Source organism: Chionomys nivalis, chromosome 1 (assembly GCF_950005125.1).
Source record: "Chionomys nivalis chromosome 1, mChiNiv1.1, whole genome shotgun sequence".
Lineage (NCBI taxonomy): Eukaryota > Metazoa > Chordata > Mammalia > Rodentia > Cricetidae > Chionomys > Chionomys nivalis.
This window is the reverse complement of record NC_080086.1, coordinates 148541924-148559636: the sequence shown is the minus strand read 5'-3', so window position 1 is coordinate 148559636 and position 17713 is coordinate 148541924.

Below are 17713 nucleotides of genomic sequence, written 5' to 3'. Positions count from 1 at the left end.
AAGCCTAGCACAATGAATCCACCATGGTAGACTTGGGGTCTCAAAGGGGGTGTGAGAAATACCTTGAACAGGATGTCTCCTGAAAAAGGAATCCCACAGGACAAGGCAGATACTTGTCCAGGTAGCATGTTGGGTGCCTGGCATGGCTGTGTCTTCTCCAGGACAGCCCGAAAAATCATATGAGGCCCTAAGCTTTAAAAGCAATGACTTGGTAATCAGAATTTACCCAGACAAAACCAATCTTAGCCTAGCAGAAAGCAGGTTTGAGTCTTGTGGCCCTGGGCTGGTGAGAAAAACAGCTCCTTTGGTGGGACCTCCAGATGAAGCTTCTGCACCCTGATAAGATTCTCCACCAATGTAGTAATCCAAATCAGACCTAATCAAACTGAATTAGAAAAAGCTCAAGTTTAATGGACATCAATGCTCCCAGATGGCTTTCCAGCCACCCAGAGAGGAGCTGGGGGGAAAAAAGACCAGAAAATTATGTGTTTGTTCTCTGGGGTACAATTTAAATACCCTGTAGGAGTGGCCTTAAGCATCTCTGGGGAGGAGTCATTGTTTGGCAGTTTTCTCAGAGGTGGAGTCTGGACTGAGGCAGCTCCCAGGGGAGGGGTCTAGGATGGAACATCCTCCTGAACATTCTAGAATCTTTGTATATATGGATGCCAGGGGCTGGGGTGATGCTTCCATCCAAACAACAGAAACCAAGGAAATCTAGATAATCATAAGGATATGCTTTTTAAACTTGTATCTCAACAAATTGGAAAATCTAAAAGAAATCGGTAATTTTCTCAATAGATACCACTTACCAAAGTAAAATTAAGCTCAGATAAACAATTTTAAAAGGCCTATAACCTCTATGGAAATAGAAGCAGTCATTAAGTCTCCCAACTAAAAAATGTCCAAAGAAAGATGATTTTAGCAGAGAAGTCTACCACACCTTTAAAGAAAATTTAACAATACTGTTATAAAATATTATTTTAACTAGGCAAGGATGTGTTACATTTGTTTATGCTTTAGAATTACTTTAACTGTGTAAAGGTGTATTAGGGTTAAGGGTTAGGGGTTAAGGTTAGGATTAGAGGTATTGATTCATAACTTTCTGAGGAACCACCATATTGATATCCAAAGTGTCTGTACAAGTTTGCACTCCCGCCAGCAATGGAGGAGTGCTTCCCTTGCTCCACATTTCTTCGGCATGAGCTGTCACTTGTGTTATTGCTCTTAGCCATTCTGACAGGTGTAAGATGGAATCTCAAAGTAGTTTGTGTTTCCCTGATGGCTGAGGATATTCAACATTTCTTGAAGTATTTCTCAGACATTTGAGATTCCCCTATTGAGAATTTGCTTTTAGATCTGTACCCACTCCACGAGACAGATACCAAACACTGCTTTGGTGACAAGTACCAGAGATTTGATACCCCAGAGACCTAGGGTAAAACCAAACATTCCTGGACTTAAAGAAAGGGGATTAATAAAATGATTCTTAATGATATTCTGCTATGCTCATAGATCAGTGCCTTATTAGGTCATCATCAGAGAGGCTTCCTCCGGCAGCAGATGGGAACAGATGCTGTGACCTACAGCCAGACCCACAGTCAGACATAATGTGGACAGTCTAAATTGGAGGTCTCATCAAATCTCTCTCCTCAGAGCTCAGAGAATCCTGAGGAAGAGAAGGAGGAAAGAGTAGAAGAGCCAGAGGAGATGGAGGACACCAGAAGAACAGGACCCTCTGAATCATATTCTAAGCAAGGTGCATGTGAGTTCACAGAGACTGAAGCAGTAAGTACAGGGCCTACATGGGTGTGCACCAGGTCCTATTGTTATTGGATTCCTGACTATGGGAATGAGTTAGTCTCTAACTCTTATTTATGTCTACTCCTGGGACTCTTTTCCTACTGTTGGGTTGCCATGTCCAACTCTGATATGATAGTTTTTGTTTATCTTATTATATTTTGTCAAAAATTACATTCTATTTTTTTCCTTTATTTTTATTTTTCCATTCAAAAATTTACACTTCCTCCCCTCCTCCCAAACCCCTCCCACTCCCCCACTTATCCTCCTCCCTCCCCCTCCCTGCTTGAGAGAGGGCAGGAAACCCTGCCCTGTGGGAAGCCCAAGGCCCTCCCCTCTACATCCAGGCCTAGGAAGGTTTGCATCCAAATAGACCAGGCTCCCAAAAAGCCAGAACATGCCAAAAAACAAGCCCCAGTGCCTTTATCAATGGCTTCTCAGTCAGCCCCCATTGTCAGCCACATTCAGAGTCTGTTTTGGTCACATGCTCATTCAGTCCCAGTCCAGCTGGATTTGGTGAGCTCCCATTAGAACAGGCACACTGCCTCAGTTGGTGAACCAACCCCTCATGGTCCTGACTTCCTTTCTCATCTTCTCCCTCCTTCCACTCTTCAACTGGACCTTGGGAGCTCAGTCTGTTCCTCTGATGAGGGTCTCTGTCTCTATCTCCATCTATCGCCGGATGAAGATTCTATGGTGATATTCGAGATAATCATCAGTGTGATAGTGTGGCGAGGGCAGTTCAGACACCCTCTCCTCTGCTGCCCAAGGACCTAGCTGGGGACATCCCCGTGGACACCTGGGATCCCCTCTAGAGCCAAGTCTCTTGCTAACCATAAAATGGCTCCCTTAATGTAGATATTTTCTTCCCTGCTCCTATATCCACCCTTCCTCCATCTCCCCTCTCCCACTCCCCCAAGCTCTTGCCAGTCTTTCCCTTCTCCCTTCCCTCTCCCCCTCACCCCTTCCCCCAACCTCATCCCTACCCCTACCCCCACCCCCATGAGATACCATCTTACACCTGTCAGAATGGCTAAAATAAAAAACACCAATGATAGCCTATGATGGAAAGGATGTGGAGTAAGGGGAACACTCATCCATTGCTGGTGGGAATGCAAACTTGTGCAACCACTTTGGAAATCAGTGTGGCAGTTTCTCAGGAAACTGGGAGTCAACCTACCTCAGGATCCAGCAATTCCACTCTTGGGAATATACCAGAGAGATGCCCAATCATACTACAAAAGCATTTGTTCAACTATGTTCATAGCAGCATTATTTGTAATAGCCAGAACCTGGAAATAACCTAGATGCCCCTCAATGTAAGAATGGATAAAGAAAGTGTGGAATATATACACATTAGAGTACTACTCAGCGGTAAAAAAAACAATGACATCTTGAATTTTCATGCAAATGGATGGAAATAGAAAACACTATCCTGAGTGAGATAACCCAGACCCAAAAAGATGAATATGGTATATACTCACTCATTAGTGGACTCTAGCCATAAACCAAGGACATTAAGCCTATAGTTCACAAGCCTAGAGAAGCCAAATAACAAGATGAACCCAAAGAAAAACATATATAGATTCTCCTGGAAATTGGAAGCAAAAAATTACATTCTATTAAATTGGAAATTTTTAGAGAAATGGATTAATTTCTAGATGAATATGACCTACCAAAGTTAAACCAAGATGAAGTAATTTAACCATACCCATAACAACCAACAAGATTAAAAACAATTAAAAATCTCCTAAGGCCCAAAAAGGGTCACATTGATATCCCTGGGAAGGGGAGATTGAAGAGATCTCCTGGGTAAACTGGGGGGGGGTGAACATGAGGGATTAGATTGGGCATATTGGGGGTGGGACAAAGAGGGAGAGTAATAAGAGATGTCTTGATAGGGGGAGGTGAAGCATTTAGGGATCAGGGAGAAACCTGGTGCCAGGGAAACTCCCAGAAACCCACAAGGATGACCCCAGCTAAGATTCCTAGCAATAGTGGAGAGGGTGCCTGAACTTCCCATTTCCTGTAATCAGATTGGTGAGTATCCTAGTAGTCATCAGAGAGCCTCCATCCAGTAAATGATGGAAACAGATACAGAGATCCACAGCCAAGCACTGGTCAATCTCTGGGAATCCTGCTGAAGAATAGGGGAAAGAATTTTATGAGCCAGTGGGGGTCAAGGTCATCACAAGGAAACACACAGAAACAACTAATCTGGACTAGTAAGAGTTTACAGACTCTGGGCTGAAAACTAAGGAGCTTGCATGGAACTGACCTACGCCCTCTACACATGTGTGACAGTCGTGTAGCCTGGTCTATTAATGGGACTCCTAGCAGTAGGATCAGTGTTTGTCCCTAACACTTGGGCTGGCTTTTGGGAAACTATTCCTCATACTGGGTTTCTTTCCCAGCCTCAATACAAAGGGAGGAGCTCAATACTACCTCAACTCAATAGACCACGGTTTGTTGACACCCATGAGATGCCTCCACCTTTCTGAACAGAAATAAAGGATGAATGAATGGGGGCAGAGAGAGGGAATGAAAAAAGAGGAAGGAGTGAAAACTAAAGTCAGGATGTAAAATAAATGAAAACATAATAAAAAAGAACAATCTACCAACTAAAAATACCCAAGACAAGATTAAGCATAGAATTACACCAGACGTTCAAAGAACTAATAACAATACTTATTGAGTACTTCTATAAAATATAAAATAAAAACTTTCAAATTTTTTATAAAATCAGTACTTTGATACCAAAACCAAATAAAGTCCCAACAACAACAAAAAAGAAGAATTACAAGCCAATTATATGCCATGTTAAATACAGACCTAAAACCACTAAATATTTACAGACCAAATGGGACAAAACCTGAAAAACACCATTCAACATGATCAAGTTGGCTTCTCCCCAGGAATACAAGGTTCATTCCACATACATAAATAAACAAATATAACTCAGATCTGGAGAGATGGCTCAGTGGTTAAGAGAATTTACTGCTCTTCCAAAATGCCTGACTTCTGTTTTCAGTATTCACTTAGGTCTCTCACACTCATTGTAACTCCAGCTCCAAGGGACGCTCTGGCTTCCTAGGGCACCTGCACTCACAAGCACATACAGACACATATAAAGATATGGTATATAATTAAAAATAATTTAAAAATAAGCAAATGTAATTTACCACATAAATGAACTCAACAACATTATCCACATGATGATTTTACTTGATGCAGAAAAAGCCTTGGACAAAATCCAACGTTCCTTCATGTTAAAAATCCTGGGGAAAGCCATGGAGAGAGTGCACATACCTCAAAATGATATATACAGCAAACTGAGTCATCAGCATGCTAAAGGGATAAATTATGAAGTATAGACATTAAAATCAGGAGCCAGACAAGGGTGTCTACTTTTGCTGCTCCTATTCAATATAGGGCTTGAAGTCCTAGTTAGAGAAATAAAAAAATTAAAAGAGATATAAATAAGAATGAAGAAATAAAAGTCCCTTATTTTCAAATGACAGGATTTTCTTATCCTTTCTTTTCTTTTTTTTTTTCTGGTTTTTTGAGACAGTGTTTCTCTGTGTAGGCTTAGCTGTCCTGGAACTTGCTTTGTAGACCAGGCTGGCATCAAACTAAGAGGTCTTCCTACCTCTGGCCTCCTAAATGCTGGGATTAAAAGTGTGAACCACCATTACCAGGCAATGATAGGATTCTAAACAAGAGGTCCAAAAGATTCCACAGAAACTCCTAGAGCTGGTTGTTGTAGCATTTCAACTGTATTTTAATAAATAAAGACTACCCGAAGATCAGAGAGTAAAACAGTCCCTCTGGCTGGCCTTACAGACAAGGTTATGGTAACACACACCTTTAATCCCAGTAGCCACAATGACACAAACCTTTAATTCCAGTAACCACACTAGTCGTCATAGAAGCCAGGCGGGACACGCCTTTTATCCCAGCCCTAGAGAGGAATATAAAACGCGAGAAAACAGCTCTCAACAGTCTCATTCTGAGATTCCAGGAGGCAGGACTGCCATTTCAGATTGAGGTTGAGGTAAGAGCCAGTGACTAGATGTTTTGCTTTTCGAATCTTCAGGTTGAGCCCCAATATCTCTAGGTTTTTATTAATCATGCTTCATTTGGCACCCATGTGGATTCCAACTCCATGCCTACCAGGACTGGTTCAAAAGGTCCACAGTCAAAGGTCTCCCAACCCCACCCATCTGGCTTGATTTCACCTAGTAAATGTTTGCCAAAAACTCCACCACAGCAGAGCTACCCCTTTGGTGGAACCACTGTGTGGCAACGCAGCAATTTCCCAGGTTCACACACATTTTTCCACCCTTGCCACTTTCACTGCTGTGCAGTGAGTTGAACAGTTTCTAGTTTGTGTTCCCAGCTTCTAGTTTGTGGGTTCCTTGACACTCTGGTCACCAAAAAAACTCTCTACTGATGTGGGATTTCCCTCTGTATGCTGTGATTACCATTAATGAATAAATAAAACTGGCTTGGCCTATTGATAGGGCAGAACTTAGGTAGGTGGGGAAAACTAAGTTTGAAAGACCCCAGCTTAGCTGCTGTAATGCCATTTTGCAAGGCCTTCACACAAACAAGTATTAGTTCAAGGTAAAGTCGGTACTCCTAGGCTGCCAAAGAGGATATCTGTGGTCAGACATCAGGCCTAGGAGGGGAACGAAAAGTTCTGGGAAAAACCACATGAGCCCTAGATAGAGCCAAGTCAGCTATTATCAGATCTACATGTACCCGAGGAACTTGTCCCCAAGTGAACCCATCGCCTCATTTGAACTGACCAATGGGATCCCTGTAACCATACATCTGCTTCTGTATGACTGCTTCTGCCGCCCTTTTCCTATAAAAAGACCTTCTCCCAGACTGCAGGGCGCACAAGTCCTCCGAAAGACTTTGCCGCCCGCAGGTACCTGTGTACACCCAATAAAGCTCTTGCCATTACAGCCTGTGGTCTCAGACTGTTTCTTGGGCTCAGGGGTCTCCTCCTGAGGGAAGGTCCTCCCCAAGGGTCTTTCAAGTTGAATACTGGGAGAAAGAAGGGCAGAGTAAGAGTGATGACATGGAGCCACCACCGAAGATTTACGTGCTGAAACTCTGCTGGTAGGCCATGACCTCATGATGATATGCATATTAATAGAAATGGGTTAAATTAATATGTAAGAGTTAGCTAATAAGAAGCTAGAGCTAATGGACCAACTAGTGATTTAAATAATTTAAATAAATTAAATAATATGGTTTCTGTGTGATTATTTTGGGTCTAAGCTAGCTGGGTGGCCAGGAAGAACAAGCGCCTCCCTCCTACTATACTCTATGTTTACAGAATCAATTTAATGGCTTATTTTGACATACATATTTGTTGAGTATTTAAGGTGGTACCAAGGCAGAACTGAGCAGGAATGTTCACAATGATGCCAGTCATGTCTCTTTGCCATGCGCCTGCAACCGTTGACACCTACTGGACAAAAAAGATTATTACACCTACAACAATTTATTGACATCTCATAAAAGAGGTTAAGTCTATTTGATTAATAAGTAAATCAATAAATTTGAAAGTTATATAATTGCAGACATTATCACCATCCAGGAATTTCATAACCTTTTTGCTTATACTATGAATGATGTTCTGCAAGGCTTATATGAATTTTTTGATGAACCCATTTATTTAATATTGGAACATAGCTTTGTTTTTCATGTTGTATCCTTAAAAAATGGTTTGATAACAGAGCCAAGAATGAGGCACTTTAAGAAATAATAGTCTTGCTGGGCGGTGGTGGCGCACGCCTTTAATCCCAGCACTTGGGAGGCAGAGGTAGGCGGATCTCTGTGAGTTCGAGACCAGCCTGGTCTACAAGAGCTAGTTCCAGGACAGGCTCCAAAACCACAGAGAAACCCTGTCTCGAAAAACCAAAAAAAAAAAAAAAAGAAAAAAGAAATAATAGTCTTTAAAGACTAATAATGATCAGCTTGTTAGGTATATTTCTTAAGACAAGCCTCTCCAACAATGCAAATAATTCCAACTAGACCAAATTAGACCTAATAAAAGATGTCCACGTTAATGCAGCACTCCAGGGTGGCACCAAGAAAGCATGGCAAGGGGGAGAGAGCAGGAGAGACCACACAAAACCCAAAGACCACATGTTCCTTTTCTGGGTGGCAGCCTAAATAGCCTGTGGGAGTGGTCCTGTGAGGGAGATGGTGAAAACGTGGGCCTCAGGCAATAAGGCTACCCAACACAACTGGCTTCAATTAGTTTCAGCAGTCCTGAAAGATGGGCCACAAATACTGTGGAAATGCTACTAGCGAGAAAAGGCAAGAATTTTAGAACAGGGAAGAGCAAAAGGATTTGAGGTTTCCCAAGATCAAATTCCTGGCAAGGGCACTTATGCGGACCCACAGGATTAAGCTCTTTATGATGAACACACCTTGTCCCTATGCCACACAGCAGCCTTAAATGCTTGGGACAAGATTCAAAAACCAGAAAAAAGAACTGAATCATATAATAGGTTAAACAAGGCCAAAGAGAAACCTTTAGTGACTTTTTACAAAGATTAACTAAGGCTGTACAAATACGAATAACAGATCCAGAAGCTAGATGAGTACTTATTAAATCTCTGGGTTTTGAAAATGCCAACCTAGAATGCAAAAATATGCTTGGACCTTTAAAGGTTAGATCAGCACCAATGGACGAATGATCTACATACAATGAATGTTGAGACATTTGACTATGATACTGAGGCTTGGATAGAATAAGCAATTTTGAAAGCTATGAGGAGACATCAGAATACCAAAGTTTTAATTGTGGTAGACTAGGACATGTAAGAAGGGATTGTAGACAAGAAACTCCTAGGAATAATGTCTCTTCTGGGAAATGAAAAAAGAAAATAAAAGGTCTGGATTATGTAGAAGATGTGGCAAAGGCCAATATTGGACCAATGAATGCAGATAAGCAAAACACGAACAAGGCAACCCAGCAACACACTGTGGAGGGCAAGTCAAATCTCACCAGGAAAATTTAAAAGAAAAATCAGTGCATCAGTGCCTGCAGGAAAAAACAAAAACAAAAACAACAAAAAACATACTGTTCTGGATGATGGCTTAAACGTGGAGGATGAATCAAAAATCCCAATAGGAAATAGGAAACATATATTTTGGTATATTTCTATAAATGATCAAAGGCCAAAGCTAAGAGTACATATAAATAACATTGTAATTGAGGGATTACTGGATACAGGTGCAGATGTGACTATCATTACTCCAGAATCTTGGCATCCAAATTGATCTCTTTAAGAGGTAGATGTTCAATTCCTAGGATTTGGAATCCTATCTCAAGTGAAACAAAGCACAAAATGGGTTGAATTCATAGGGCTAGAAGGACAGAGAGGAAGGCTGAGGCCAATGTGGCTAGTATCGCAGTAAATTTACATGCAGCAATGTAATATCCAGATTAGCATTTCTTCAGTACCAAAAATTGATGTTTCTGGGAAGAATATTACAAAGTACAACAAAAAAAAGAAGGTCACCAGCCATTCAGGCTGTACAAGAATACAAAACAACTAGCAAACCTTCACAGATACCAACAGTCCTACCTTTAAAATTGTTAAATGAGAAATTAATATGGGTTAAACAATGATATTTAACAGAAGAGAAACTGCAGGCTTTAGAATAGCTGGTATAGGAGCAACTAGATAGATGCTCACCATATTGAAGAATCAACCAGCCCTTGGAATTCTCCTGTATTTATTATTAAAAAGAAATCTGAAAAATCGAGAATAGAGACAGACTTAAGAGCTGTCAAAAAGGTAATTCAACATATGGGCCCTCTATAATCTGAAATTACTTTGCCTTCCTTATTACCTAAAAGATGGTCTCTTATAATTATTGATTAAAAGATAGTTTTTTTTACTGTACCTTTACAAAAAAAAGAGAAAAATTTGCCTTCACTGTGCCTACTTATCATAATTCCCAGCCTACTAGGAATATCAATGGACAATGGACCGTCTTCCAACAGAGAATGATCAATAGTTCCACCCTGTGCCAATACTTTGTAAGTCAGCCATTGGAAATAATATGTAATCAGTTTCCTAAATCAACAATTTACCATTACATAGATGACATTTTGTTATCTGATTCAAAAGTAGATGTATTCAAAAGAATGTTTGAAGACAAAAGTTTTACCAAAATGGGGATTACAAATTGCTTCTGAAAAAAATACAAAGAAGACAGTCTGTCAACTACCTAGGTTATAAAATAGGTTTACAGAAAATCAGAATGCAAAAGGCACAAATTAGGAGAGCCTGACTGTGAAATCTTAATGACTTTCAAATATTGCTAGGAGATATTTCCAGTCTATGGCCTGCTGTTGGGATAACACCTGATCTAATAATTCATTTAAACAAATCTCAGATGGTGACAAAGACTTAAATAGTCCCAGGGAATTAACAGCTAAAGAAAGAATTAATTATGGTTGAAGAGAAATTACAGAAGGCAAAGGTGGATCAGGTGGATCCAAATCTTAATTGCATTCTAATCATATTGCCTTCCAGAATTCTCCTACAGGAATTTTTTTTTCGATTTTAGATAATTTTAATTGTACAGGTCATGATTTTTCAATGAAAATAAGCAAAACAAAACATTTGAGCAAATGAGTTATTCTAGAGTATAACATTTGGTTTATGTTATATTTCGTATGACACATAATACGTAATATATTTTAATGTCTTGAGATTTCGGCAATTCTAATATAATAAAAGTTTGGATCCAATACATGAGGAAGACAGTATAGACTCTATTCTTATTCTTCCCAAAGTTCTGTTTTCAACCATTTCTGTTAAACATGGGTACGCAGGGATGAGAGTAAAATACATTTTAAGCATTTTAAAGTAAAATTTCATATATACCAGTATAATAAAAAGAAAACAGTTGTAACTTTTTAAGAATTGGTGATGGTCTGATTCTGGATATCTTTGAAGGAAAAGGCAGTGAGATATGCTAACGGATTAGATGCTGAGAATAAGAAAAAGCAGTCACTGATGATTCCAAGAATTTTGACCAGAGCAATTAGAAGGACAAGATCCTACTAGTTGAAGTTAGGAAAACAGTGTGTATATGGGGTTTTTTTTATTCTTTTTTAATTAATATTTCCACCTGCTCCCCGTTTCCCATTTCCCTCCCCTCCTCCCAAATATTACCCCCTCCCCCCACTCCCCTCACCCTATCCCCACTCCTCTTCTCCACCCCCCACACCATTCCCCCTCCCTTTCGATACTGAAGAGCAGTCCAAATTCTCTGCCCTGCGGGAAGACGAAGGTCTTCTATCTACGTCCAGGAAGGTGAGCATCTAAACAGGCTAAGCTCCCACAAAGCCAGTTCATGTATTAGGATCAAAACCTAGTGCCATTGTCCTTGGCTTCTCATCAGCCTTCATTGTCCGCCATGCTCAGAGAGTCCAGTTTCAACCCATGCTTATTCAGTCCCAGTCCAGCTGGCATTGCTGGGCTCCCAATAGATCAGTTCCACTGTCACAGTGGGTGGGTGCACCCCTCGTGGTCCTGACTTCCTTGCTCATGTTCTCCCTCCTTCTGCTCCTCATTTGGACCTTAAGAGCTCAGCCCGTTGCTCCAAATTGAGTCTCTGTCTCTACCTCGATCCATCGCCATATGAAGGTTCTAAGGTGATATGTAAGACATTCATCAGTATAGGATAGGGTCATTTCAGGTTCCCTCTCCTCAGTTGCCCAAGGTACCAGCTGGGGACATCTCCCTGGACACCTGCGAACCCCTCTAGAGTCAAGTCTCTTGCCAACCCTAAGATGGCTCCCTTAGTTAGGATATATACTTCGCTGCTCCCGTATCCACCCTTCCTATATCCCAACCATCCCAATCCCCCGAGCTCCTCCCATCCTCCCCTTCTCATGTTTCTCATCCCATTTCCCCTTTGCCCCATGCCACCTCACCCGCAAGTTCCCAGTTTTTGCCCTGCAATCTTGTCTACTTCCCCTCTCCAGGCGGATGACTATACGATTTTCTTTGGGTTCACTTTCTTATTTAGCTTCTCTAGGATCACAAATTATATGCTCAATGTCCTTTATTTATGGCTAGAAACCGATTATGAGTGAGTACATCCCATGTTCCTCTTTTTGGGTCTGGGATACCTCACTCAGGATAGTGTTTTCTATTTCCATCCATTTGCACGCAAAATTCGAGAAGTCATTGTTTTTTACCGCTGAGTAGTACTCTAATATGTATATATTCCACACTTTCTTCATCCATTCCTCCCTTGAAGGGCATCTAGGTTGTTTCCAGGTTTTGGCTATTACAAACAATGCTGCTATGAACATAGTTGAACGGATACTTTTGTCATTTGATGGGGCATCTCTTGGGTATATTCCCAATAGTGGTATTACTGGATCTTGGGGTAGGTTGATCCCGAATTTCTCCTACAGGAATTTTAAAGCAGAGGGAAGATATTATCTTAGAATAAATTTTTTTTACCACATAACCCAAGTAAAAAGTTAAAAACTTATGTGGAAAAGGTCTCTGAATTAATTATAAAAGGAAAATTGAGACTTCGTCAATTAGCAGGAATAGACCCAGCAGAGATTATAGTGCCTTTTACTACTGATGAAATTTTAAAATTATGGGAAGACAATGAACCCTGGCAAAGAACGTGTGCTAATTTTTAGGAGAAATTAATAACAATTATCCCCATAGTGATAGAATTAACCTTATAAAGAGAATTACTTAGATTCTTTCCCACATTGTATATGACACACCAATACCTGGAGCCCATACATTCTATACTGATGCAAATAAATCAGGAAAGGCAGGTTACACATCAGAATATTTAAGCAAAGTGGAACATAACCCTTATAATTCTGCCCAAAAGTCAGAATTATATGCTATTTTCATGGTACTAAGGGATTTTAAAGAACCTCTCAATATAGTCACTGATTTATAATATACAGAGAGTTGTCTTACATATTGAAACTGCTGAATTTATACCAGATGATACAGAATTCACTTCATTTTTCATTCAAGTCCAATAGGCTTTGTCCCATATATTTAATACACATTAGATCCCATACAGGTCTGCCAGGTCCTCTAGCACATGGTAATGCTGAAATTGATCGATTATTTATTGGAAATGTGCTGAGGCCTCAGAATATCATAAAAATACATCTTGTCAATAGCAAAGTTTTTTTGAAAAGTTTTCTATTATAAGGAAACAAGGTAATGAAATTATAAAGAGCTGTCCTATTTGCTTTTTCTATAACCGAACACCATTACCTGCAAGGAGTGACCCAAAGGATACTCAGAGGAATAAATCTGGCAGATGGATTGTTCCACTTTACAGAATTTGGAAAATTAAAATATGCACACACCATACCAATGACATTTATTCAGATTTTCAATGGGCAATTGCTTTCAGCTCAGAAAAAGCTGATTCAGCAATCACACATTTATTGGAAGTTATGGCCATCATGGGTATACCTGCACAAATAAAGAGATAATGGTCCAGCATATGTGTCTAAGAAAACGAAAGTTTTTTGCTTAATATAAAACATACTACAGGTATACCAAATTACCCTATAGGTCAGGCAGTTATTGAAAGACCAAATCAAACTATAAAGGATATGTTAAACAAGCAGAAAGGGATGGAAAACACCCCCAGAAATAGAGTGCATAATGCTTTATTAACCTTGAATTTTCTTAATGCTAATGAGAAAGGAACAACAGCAGCAGAGAGACATTGGATAATAGAAAAAACTTCTGAATTAAATCAACCAGTGTATTTCAAGGATGTGTTGACTTCAAAATGAAACAAGATGTGCTACATTGAGGAAGAGGTTTCACTCATTTCCACAGGAGAAGAAAAGCTATGCATACCATTAAAATTAATGAAGATGCAGTTTGAAAAAGAGAAACCTCTTGGGACAGAGAAATGAGTTCTCATCCACAGAGGTGACAATCATATAGGTGGTAATGAAACCTCATAAGGGTTGGGGCAGGGTTCTGTTCTTGTCTTTGCAGGAAAAATAACTCATCTTCAAAAAGTCAAGAGTCCTTGGACATTTATATGCCTAAAGAAGAAAATATGGTTATCCAGAAAGAATCACCAAGCAAAGAGAAATCTGACTTACGGCACCATATCCTCTACATGGGAAAACTTCATTGCCTGAACACACACAACACACTCTTCAGAATAATAAAAGCACAAATCACTTAAAAATCAAAGCTGGCTTTGGAACTGGAAAATGGCTATCCTTCTCTAAATCCAAGCATGTTGTTAAAAGAAAAATTCAGAGTTTCTGTCTCATATCAGGAATCATCTGGTATGGGACAGAAAGAAGGAAGAATTTAGAAAAAATTTTATTTTTCTCCATACCTATTTTTGTTGAATATGTCTATATGAGTAATATTTAAGCTTTCCACAATGAACAATAAATTTTCCTGAAGTAATCTTTAAAGTTTCCAGGAAGAAGATGGGACCCCACAATGATTCCACCTGGTAGATATGATGTTATGATGCTGACAGCACTACTTTAAGATCGATTTTGGGTACCAGCTGCTCAAGATGATTTCCACTTGGTTAGCTGAAATGGTGTACCTTCTTACAATGTTCTGGCCAGAATTTTAAATTAGAACTTAAAAAAAAAAACCCTATCAACTATTATGAGACTATTTGCAATTATACCAGACAGTAATCTTGAAACTTAACCATCATTTTAGTTTTTACAGGATCCCATAGAAAGAACATCGTCCCCATGGCAGCTGGAAGTAATTCTAGAAGATAACATTCCTTCCCCCAACAAGGTTTGTCTTCATGGTTAGGAACATCAATTAGGGGTTATTATAACTGGTATAGGGTTGGGGCTTGGAGTGTAAATATTACAGGCTTGGGGGAAAAAAAGAAATGGGAAAAAAGAAAAAAGGGATATAAATATAATAAATTTAAAAGGTAGATTACTGAATCTACTTTTTAAAAGCACTATTAGTTTTCAATGCTTTACATTGGTTTTACTTTTGTATATTGTATGCAAATTTTGTATAAAGATACAAATTTAATTTTCTTAAAACATATTGTACATACATTTGTAATCTTGTTCAAGGTATTACACCTATACAGCTCATCTAACAATGTAATGCAAATTTCTAGTCCTTGAAAATTATTATTATCAACTGCTTAGAATAAAAAAAAAATCACCGAGTATAATCAAACGTGTAGTCATATTAGGTATGTTTTCAAGATTAAACAAAGATACAATTTAGATAAATAGATCATCTTCAAACACTTCAGAGATATACAGAATATGACATTTAAGATGTTTTAATAACTTAGGTTCTTCTTTTTTATGACAATGAGACATGTCTGCTCCTGGCAGCACCAATCTACTTAAGAGAAGATAATGAGTTGGTGGGAAGGATGGAAGGAAGGAAGGAAAGAAGGAAGGAAGGAACTAATCAGGAATACAATGCAATTTAAGTAGCCAAACACATAAATAACCTTGGAATAAACCTAACCAAAAAGTCAAACTTCTACAATGAAAACTTTAAAGTATTAAAGAAACTGAAGAATAGATTAGAAGACTGCTGATGTACTTGACTGGTAGGGTTAATATAAAAACTTTGGCTTTTCTGCCAAAAGCAATCTATAGATCTAGTATAACCCCCATCAAAATTACAACACAATCCTTCACAGAAATTGAAAAAGGCAATGGTTAAGATTTATTAGAAGCACAAAAGATCCTGGATAGTCAAAAGTACCTTAGGAATAAAAATACTGCTAAAGGTATCAGCATTCCTGATTTCAAATTATATTACAAAGCTTTCTAAAAGTAAAAACAGGATGATATAAAATAAAAATAAAAAAAGCATAAAGTCAGTGGAATAAAATGAAGGACCCCAATATAAGTCCATACACCAACAGCCACCTGGTTTGTTGTTTTGTTTTGTTATTCTAAGATACCAAAAACACACACTGGAGAAAAACAGATTTTTTTATTTTTTATTTTTTAGAAATGGTACCTGAAAACCTGGCTATCTATAAATAAAAGAATGAGACTTGATCTTTCTCTCTACTCTGTATAAAAATCTACCCTAAATAGATCAAGCATCTCAATTTTAAGCCTTGAATGCTGAGCATTCTAGAGAAAAAGGGGTACACTTCAGCATATAGTCCAGGGCCACCAACCAGCAAGTGGAACTTCGTGTAACATGAGGGGCCTGCTAGTTGGGGTTTCTGTCCCACCTGGTACCCCACAGGTGGCAAGTCCCAAAGAAAATCACACAGAGGGGCTGGAGAGATGGCTCAGCGGTTAAGAGCATTGCCTGCTCTTCCAAAGGTCCTGAGTTCAATTCCCAGCAACCACATGGTGGCTCACAACCATCTGTAATGAGGTCTGGTGCCCTCTTCTGGCCTGCAGGCATATATACATACAGAATATTGTATACATAATAAATAAAATTAAAAAAAAGAAAATCACACAGATTATAAACTGATTGGCCCATTAGCTCAGGCTTCTTGCTAACTCTTATAAGTTGTATTAACCCATTATTCTTATATATGTTAGCCACATGGCTTGGTACCTTTCTCAGTGGGGCAGATCACATCCTGCTTCTTCGGTCATCTGGGCAGGAGTCGGGAATGGGCTTCCTCCTTCCCAGCATTTTCCTGTTCTACTTCCTCTCTGGTTTACCCACCTATACTTCCTGACTGATCAATCAGCATTTACTTAAAACATGATTGACAGAATATAGACAATTATCCCGCACCAACTTCGTGAAGTTAAAAGGCTTCTGTGCTGCAAAGGAAATTCTTAATCAACTGAAGAGGTTGATCACTGAAAAGGAAAAATCACTGCCAGCTACACATCTGACAGAGGGTTAGTGTAGAGAACATAAAAAGAACTCAAAAAACTAAACACCAAGAATACAACTTAAAATTGAGCTACAGAACTGAGAAATTCTCAAAAAAAAAAAAGGTACAAATGGCTAAGTAATAGTTTTTAAATGTCCCCCATTCTTAGCGATCAGGGAAATGTAAATTAAAACTACTTTGAGATTTTACCCCAGTCAGAATGGCTAAGATTAACAAATGACAACATGTGCTGACAAGAATGTGGGGATAGGGAAACGTCATGCGCCTTTGGTGGTAGTAAATCAGCATGGCAGTTTCTCAAAACAGCAGTGATGTATCTACTGTGTGAACCAGCCATCATATGCCCAAAGGACTCTTTATCCTACTACAAAAGACCTTTTTTGTTCATTGCTGCTCAGGTATCTATCAACTGAAAAAATAGATAATGAAAATTTGGTCTCTACACACAATGCAACTTTATTTATGTAAACATGAAATTGTGAAATTTTCAGGTAAATTGATAAAACTGTGTCTGAGTTGTGGTTTCTTTTAACTCTTCATTTCATTAATGTTTATTAGTAAACATTAAAATTTACAGGTTTTTCAAGTATCACAAATATATCCTCTGTAATATCATCATTTAATATAAAACAATTTTTACTTAAACTATATAACCAAGGTAACAATGCCTGGAATTTGTAAACATATTGTTTTCTTAGACAGAAAATATTCTTGTTCTTGCCAGGCAATGGTGGCACACGCCTTTAATTCCAGCACTCAGGAGGCAGAGGCAGGTGGATCTCTGTGAGTTCAAGGCCAGCCTGGTCTACAAAAGCTAGTTCCAGGACAGGCTCCAAAGCTACATAGAAACTCTGTCTCGAAAAATCAAAAAAAAAAAAAAAGAAAGAAAGAAAATATTGTTTTCAAAATGGAATCCTCTTTTTGTGGTTTTTTTTTTTTAACCTTATTTTTTTTTCTTTTTCTTGAGTTAGGGTTTCTATTGCTGTGAAGAGACACCATCACCATGGCA